The sequence below is a fragment of the Gossypium arboreum genome, chromosome 1 (assembly GCF_025698485.1).
Source record: "Gossypium arboreum isolate Shixiya-1 chromosome 1, ASM2569848v2, whole genome shotgun sequence".
NCBI classification, from domain to species: domain Eukaryota; kingdom Viridiplantae; phylum Streptophyta; class Magnoliopsida; order Malvales; family Malvaceae; genus Gossypium; species Gossypium arboreum.
The window spans coordinates 36,988,439-36,996,353 of record NC_069070.1 but is presented as its reverse complement, the minus strand read 5'-3'; the positions used below and the strand labels follow the sequence as shown (position 1 = coordinate 36,996,353).

The 7,915-nt window shown below is 33.2% G+C and overlaps 1 non-coding gene across 1 annotated transcript; it reads right to left on the bottom strand.

Annotated features, from left to right (window-relative positions):
• Window positions 1-2,324: 2,324 nt before the first annotated feature.
• On the bottom strand, window positions 2,325-2,431 carry LOC128281871 (small nucleolar RNA R71). The gene has a single exon (XR_008272153.1). It is a non-coding gene; the product is annotated as a small nucleolar RNA R71 (small nucleolar RNA).
• Between the last annotated feature and the right edge of the window lie 5,484 nt (window positions 2,432-7,915).

Genomic DNA, 7,915 nt, shown 5'->3' with positions numbered 1-7,915 from the left:
ATTGAGTGCTTGAACGTCAAAATTTTCGAACGAAATTTTCACAAAACAATTCCATAAAGTTTTAGACCATAAAAATATAATAAAAATGAATTTTACTATGTCAGATTTGTGGTCCTAAAACCACTATTCTGACTAGCCTAAAATCGGGCTGTTACAATATTGAAATAAATTAATGCTCAAAGAAAATTTTTCTTAATAAATTTGCTTGTATGAAAGTATAATTTCTGATTCTATTCAAATTTTTTTTAAATTATGTTAGCTTAATCATAATTTGATTGTGTTTTCTAAATCTTATGTATGTTAGGCATCCATGAAGGTTTAACTCTTTAGAATTTGTCTTAGTAACTTTCTTGAGGTGAAATCCTAGTCATAAGAATCTGAAAATGATATAGAAACATTTTGTTTGGATCGTTTGAGCCTTTCAAGCTTACCTTATTTATAATTATCCCTTGAAACCTTATTTTGAGCTATATGGACTTCGTTATTTGATTTACCTACATCATAAGCCACCTAACCATCTTTTCATAAATTTTACCCTATTTTACACCAATCTTTACTTGTTTTGGTGAATAAATTTAGTGGAGAAGTCAGAATAAGGCACATGCTTCAAAAAAATGATGATGTATGATCAAGTTTTATGATCAAAGTGTTCAGAAGCATGAGTTCAAAATTAAGTTTGGGGTGTTAACTCAATTAGTAAGGTGGATTGTGCTATGTAGATACAAGGCAAGTTTAAATTTATTTAGCCTAAAAATCACTTCTCTTTATCCCTACTTTGAGCCTAGCCCTATTACCACCTTGTGAAAGACCTATTGATTTTGATAATTATGCCAACTACATTAGTGGAGAGAAATTACTATGTGTAACATATGAAGACCATTATTAAACCTTAGGATTTTTTTGCTTAGTTAAAATAAGGAAGAATAATTTAATGGTAAGATTTACATATGGCTCGGAAAAGCATGCGAATTATGATTGTTGCTAACATCTTCTTTTACTTGATATAAAATTTTGAAATTATTTTTGCATGCGAGCTACTTATTTGTAAGAAGCGTTTGAGGGCATAAATTTGTTAATGCATGTTTATGTGAAAAACAGGGACGAGATAAATCTGTCAGATTAGAGTCAAATCTAATAAGGGAATTCATAAATCGAGTTAATGCGACAATAAGGGTTTTAATTAGAAACAGATTTCAATTAATCAACCTAGAGTCAGTTGTTCTTAGTCTCGAAAGGGATATTAACATAATTTAGGGATTTCTACGAATCAAGACAAGTGAATAAATCATTTGATTCAGAGTCAGAATAATAAATGAAGTCTAGGTGGATTCTTCCTTGGGTATTGTCTTAATCATTGGTTTATTCGATTATTTCCTTCACTTTCTGTCGTGTTCATTAGTTAATTAGTTTAGTTAATTTTAGATTAAAACAAATTCCTTTTATTTTAGGCTAAATAATAGAAAGATAGTTAATACTAGTACTTTTAGTCCTTGTGGATACTATATTTTGGACTCACCATAGCTATACTACCATTCAATCGGTGTGCTTGCCTTAGTCATGATCGTAGTCTAGTTTAGTGATTCATAAAATGATCATCAAGTTTTTGGGTCCGTTGACGGGGACTAAAATATTAGGAACACTAGATTTTTATTAATTTAGCCATTTTTATTTTTTTGTTTTATTTTTTTGTTTTACTTTTAATTTACTAACTTTTCTTTTATTTGCTTCTAGCGGGTTCCTTTAGTTTATGACTAGAAGAAACCAGTCAGGACCACTAGTATTCAACAGTGAGATCGAAAGTACGGCTCGCAGAAACTGTAGAGAAGCGAGGCAAAGTCAACAAAGTACAATAGAAGAGCAAGAGGATATTATTATTAATACTAAGGAGATGGCAGAAAATCATAATAATCAATTGCCTCCTGTGGTTGCTGTAAATCCTGTAAATCCGAATCCTGTTCCTCATGCTATGCGATTATTCCAAGCCTAATTTAACTAGGGCTAAATCGAGTATTGTTAGACCTGCTGTTGCTGCAAATAATTTTGAACTGAAACCTAATACTATTCAAATGATTCAACAGTTTGTTCAGTTTGATGGTTTGCAAGACAAAGACCTAAATAATCATTTGGCTAATTTCTTAGAATTCTGCGACACTTTCAAGATAAATGGCGTTTCTGATGATGCCATTCACCTACGGTTATTCCCGTTCTCGTTGAGAAATAAGGCTAAGCAGTGGTTGAACTCCCTACCACGAGGTTCTATCACTACTTGGGATCAAATGACGGGAAAGTTTTTGCTGAAGTACTTTCCACCGGCTAAGATAGAAAAATTGAGGAATGATATCTCTTCCTTTGTACAAATGGATTTAGAGACTTTATATGATGCATGGAAGAGGTATAAGGATTTATTGAGAAGGTTCCCTCACCATGGGTTACCTCTATGGCTATAGGTTCAAACTTTTTATAACGGTTTGAACCCCTCAACTAGGCAATTGGTTAATGCATCCTCCGGTGGGACTTTGAATAACAAAACACCTGAAGAGGCTTACGAGTTTATAGAAGAGATTTCACTGAATAATTATCAGTGGCAAGTCATGAGGACAAAGCTGATGAAAGCAGCCGGTGTTTTTAACATTGATGCAGCCACCATGTTGTCAAATCAGGTAGAACGTTTGAATAAAAAGATTGATGGTTTATATGGTTCTATGCAGGTACATCCAGTGATGCAATACGATGCAAATGGAGGAAGGAACCATCTAGAAAATCGATCCTACAACCTAAGCACAGAAGACAAACAAGTCAACTATATGGGTAATAATTCTAGACCTCAGAATAATTCGTATAGTAACATTTATAATGTAGGTTGGAGGAACCATCCCAACTTCTCTCGGGGTGGTCCAGGCTTTCAACCACCTTACTAGTAGGAGAAGAAGCCGAACCTTAAGGAGATATTGACAAAGTTTATTTCAGTGTCAGAAACTCATTTCCAAAACACAGAAACGGCACTCCAAAATCAACAAGCGTTGATTCAAGGGCTTGAGAATCAAATCGGTCAATTGGAAAAGATGATTTCAGAACAACCATAAGGTAGCTTGCCAAGCAACACCGAAACTAACCCAAGAGAGCAGCTTCATGCGATCACTGTTCGAGATGAAGAAGGGTTAACTAATTCTGAATCTGAACCGAGGCAAGAAACTGTAGTAAGCAATGGTAAGGTTGAGATAAGCCAAAATAAGCAAGATTCGGTCGGTAAAGAATATATACCTCATGTGCCATATCCAAATGCGACAAGGAAAGACCACACAAATGAACAACTCTGTATATTCCTTAAACTGTTGAAAAAATTACATATTAACTTACCATTTATTGAATCTTTTTCGAAGATGCCAAATTTTGTTAAATTTTTAAAGGAGCTTTTAGCAAATAAGCAGAAGTTAGATGATTCGTCACACGTGGAGCTAAATGCAGTGTGCTCAGCCATTTTGCAGAATAAACTACCCATCAAATTAAAAGATCTAGGGAGTTTTACTATTCCTTGTTTAATTGGAAGTTTAAGTGTTAATAATGCTTTGGCTGATTTAGGGGCTAGTATTAATATCATGCCCTACAAAATGTTTAAGCAACTAGGTCTTGGGAAACCCAAACAAAATAGGATGAGCATTCAACTGGAAGATAGAACAATTAGATTTCCTAAGGGTATTGTTGAAGACGTACTCATCAAAATTGATAAATTTATTTTCCCAGTTGATTTTATTATTCTAGACATGGATGAGTAACGTACCGTTGATTTTAGGACGGCCCTTTTTAGCAACTACTAGAACTATCATAGATGTTGGTATAGGCGAGTTAATACTTCATGTAGGTGATGACACGATTAAACTCTAAGCTCGTGATTCTGTTAAGATATCTAGTAATCGAGATGATATTACGAGTTCTGTTAATGTTAATAACCATGTGGCTTAACATTCTTTGCAGGAAACACCTTGGAAAAGCGTGATAGAGCCACAGTCCAGTTTACATAACAAAAACAGAACAAATCATGAAGAAAGAATATTACAAATCGATAAACTAGATGAATGGCAGACACACGTCAAGGAGAAACCTAGAATACACGATGGACCAAAGTGACTCCATGACGAGCTTAAGGATGGGACAAACCAATTTAAGATTGGCGATCAGGTATTGTTGGATAAAACAAACCCTCAAATCGCCACTTCAGAGCTTAATGCAAACGGAGCAACTCCTTTTACGGTACTGAATATTTTCCCATACGGTACAATCGAGGTAAATCATTCTGAATTTGGCACTTTTAAGGTAAATATTACTCGGCTAAAACCTTATATTGATAATAGAATTGACAGTGAGAAAGAGGAGTTTCAACTCCAAGAACCACCGTAATTATGTGAATATGAGGTAAGTCGAGCTTAGACTTTAAATAAGTGCTTCTCGGGAGGCAACTCGAGTGTTAACACTGCTAATTTTCTTAACATTATTTCATGAATTTTTTTAAAATTAATTAAATTTCAAAATCTAAAAAAAAAGTGTGTTTTTGACCCACGTGGCCTGGCCACACGGGTGTGTGGAGCACACAGCCTGGCCACACGGGCATGTGGGATCTCACATGAGCATGGGAAAAGCGAAGGAAAACACACACGGCCTGGTGACATAGCCATGTGACCCACATGGCCTGGACACACGGACGTGTCCTAGGCCGTGTGAAACCTGGAGCTAATTTTTTTCAAAGTCAGAGAGTTACACGGCCTGGCCACACGAGTGTGTGGAGCACACGGCCTGGCCACACAGACGTGTGGGATCTCACATGGGCGTGAGAGAAGCAAAAGAAAACACACACGGCCTAGCGACATAGCCTTGTGACCCACACAGCCTGGACACATGGGCATGTCCATGGCCATGTGGAAACTAGGTTAATCACCCCAATTTTATTTTATTTTATTTATTTTTAATTGTTATATTATTTATTTTTATTTTACTAATTAATTAATTAATTTATTATTCTTATACTTATATTTTTAAATTTTTATATTTTAATTTTTTTTTGCTATTTCTATTTTTTTCTTTTCTCTTTCATTTTTTTACTATTGTCATTACAATTACCTTTTAATTTATTTAATATCATTGAGTTTATTATTTTTTATTTTTATCTTTCTTTTTAATTTTGTTTTAGTTGTTTTATTTTTTTTCTCTTCAACTTATTTTCATTATTACCTTTTGAAAATTTTATGGTTGTTTCTAATCGAGTTATAACCCTTTAATCTTCTTTATTATTTGTGTTTATTTTCTTGTTAGTTTTCTTAGAATCATGAGTTACATTTAGATTTGACTACAATTCCGTTTTTCACTATTCTGAAGATTTCATTCAATATTCAGGGCAGTTTTAGTTTCCTCCCTCTCTTATGATATTCTGTTTATACTGTGATTATATATGTTTGTACATTGAGGACAATGTAAATCTTAAGTGTGGGGAGGTTATCTGTAGAATTATTAGAAAATCCCTGAATTATGTTTTGTGTTTAAGTAATTTTCTCACATTACTATTAAAATGAATTCTTATTGATTTATGATTATCATTGATGTGTTTTAGATTAAATTCATAGGTAATTGTGTATTGATTGTTTAAACTTTAAGACACTAGAGAATCAAGCATGATAAGTCTATTTTCAAAATTAAAAATTTTAAGTTGTTTCCCTAAATTGAAGTATTATCTTGAAGTTTGAGATTTGCAAGCTTAACATTAAAAACCATAATTTTTGTGAGATTTTGAACCTTTAGAGCATACACTTTTCTTGCTCACTCTATTATTGGTTATGATTGTGTCAATACTGATTGGTTATTCTAGAACTTGCTTCAATTATACATGTTGAAACCACACCTTTGATTTGATATACTGAGATGATAAAGGCACATAGGTTTTAACCCACTTATCCCATAAGCCTACCTTCATAATTAGCCCTTAGTGAACTCCCTTTAAGCCTAACAAACCGTTTCTTGATTTACCCTTTAATATTAACCTATAACTCTTTTTTTGATTCATTGAGAATTGTTTCCCATTTTATTAACTCCCTTTTTTGTCAAGATTTGATTTGGTTAGTTGCTTAACTATGTTCTTTTGTTTCAGTTGTAAAATTTTCTCTTATTATCCATTGTTCTCAAAAAGAAGGGAAAAAAATATATACATTTATGTTGATTATTACTAGTTCTATATTTTTAAGCTTAAGTAGTTAATTTCATATTCTGAGAAGAAGCTCGTGTTATTCTTTAATAATTTCGATTGATTCGATTGATGTAATTATTTAGTATTAGTTTATTTTTCTACTTAGGTAATTTATCAATTCGATCTCGATTCTAACCTTCTTTTTCAGCCTTTATCCTCACCTTTAATCCAATCCCCGTTATAATCCTTTAAAGACCTTTTGATTTGTGTATCATATCATTTTATAGTGGTGGAGATTTGATTTTCATGCAAGCCTATGGTAATGAATTTTCATAATTGACTTTTGAGTGCTTAACTTTTGAACCTTAAACACTTTGAGTGATTTGAGTGAATCTTTAGTGAGGATGTAAAATCTTGTCGATTTTGAGTTAAAGGTAATTACTTAGATAAGCGGAGATACCTATGTTTTCATGTCTTAAAAAAATGTGTGACTTGGATTGTTTGAATCTTTAGGGAACTTTTAGTTGAATTATCAATGTGTGATTATTTTTGAATTATGACAAAACATTATTGATGAGAATTACAAGTTGAGAAAGATTAATTTTAATTGTAAGTGATGATTTTTCTTGAGGACAAGCAAATGCTTAAGTATGGGGATATTTGATAAGCCATAAAAGTAACACATTTTTAATCCCATTCTTGATGCGTTTTTGGATGATTTATTATATGAATTAGTGAATTTGATACTCCTAATCTTTTAAATTCATGTTTCTATACTTAGGTGAGCATAGGGGAGCGAAAAGAGCGAAAAACGAGCCAAAATTGGGCAAAAAGAGTTATTTCCAGGATCCACACGGCTGGGCATTTCCACACGGGCTGGCCACACGCCCATGTGAGCCACACGGGCTAGCCACACACCCATGTGCCAATCCGTGTCGATTTCACACCCTGCTTCCCTGTTACGCAAAAAAACCCAATTTTTATGGTTATTGAGCATTCTAAAGTCTATAAATACACACTATAAGATTACCTAAAGGGGGACTCACAGAGTAGAAAGCAGAAATTACTTGAAGAACACCAACAGATTCAACTCGGAAGCAGGATCTCCTTCAAGACTGAAGATCTCCCTTCAATTTCTCTCAAAGTTTTTGGGTTTTTTTATGTTTTATTGTTTTCCTATTTTTGAGATGTTTTTCCCTAAAATTATGAACTAAATTCCCTAGATACCTAGGGAAGATGAAACCTATGATGGATCTTATTATTTAATTTTCTGAATTACATGATAAATACTTGTTCTTGTTCTTAATTATGTGTTATTAATTCTTGCCTTAATATTTTCAGGATATTAATTCAAGTTTGGTGTTCTTATTCAGTGGAGAAAAAGTCCATGTTTAAGAGTAGATCTAGCATAACTAAGTGGAGTTGATTGCAATCTTAGAAATAGGACGACATAACTCTACCGGATTAGAGTCAAATCTAATAAGGGAATCCATAAATCAAGTTAATGCGACAATAGGGGTTTTAATTAGAAAGAGATTTCAATTAATCAACCTAAAGTCAGTTGTTCTTAGTCTCGAAGGATTTCTACGAATCAAGACAAGTGAATAAATCGTTTGATTCAGAGTCAGAATAGTAAGTCAAGTCTAGATGAATTCTTCCTCTGGTATTATCTTTATCATTGGTTTATTCGATTATTTCCTTCACTTTCTGTCGCGTTCATTAGTTAATTAGTTTAGTTAATTTTAG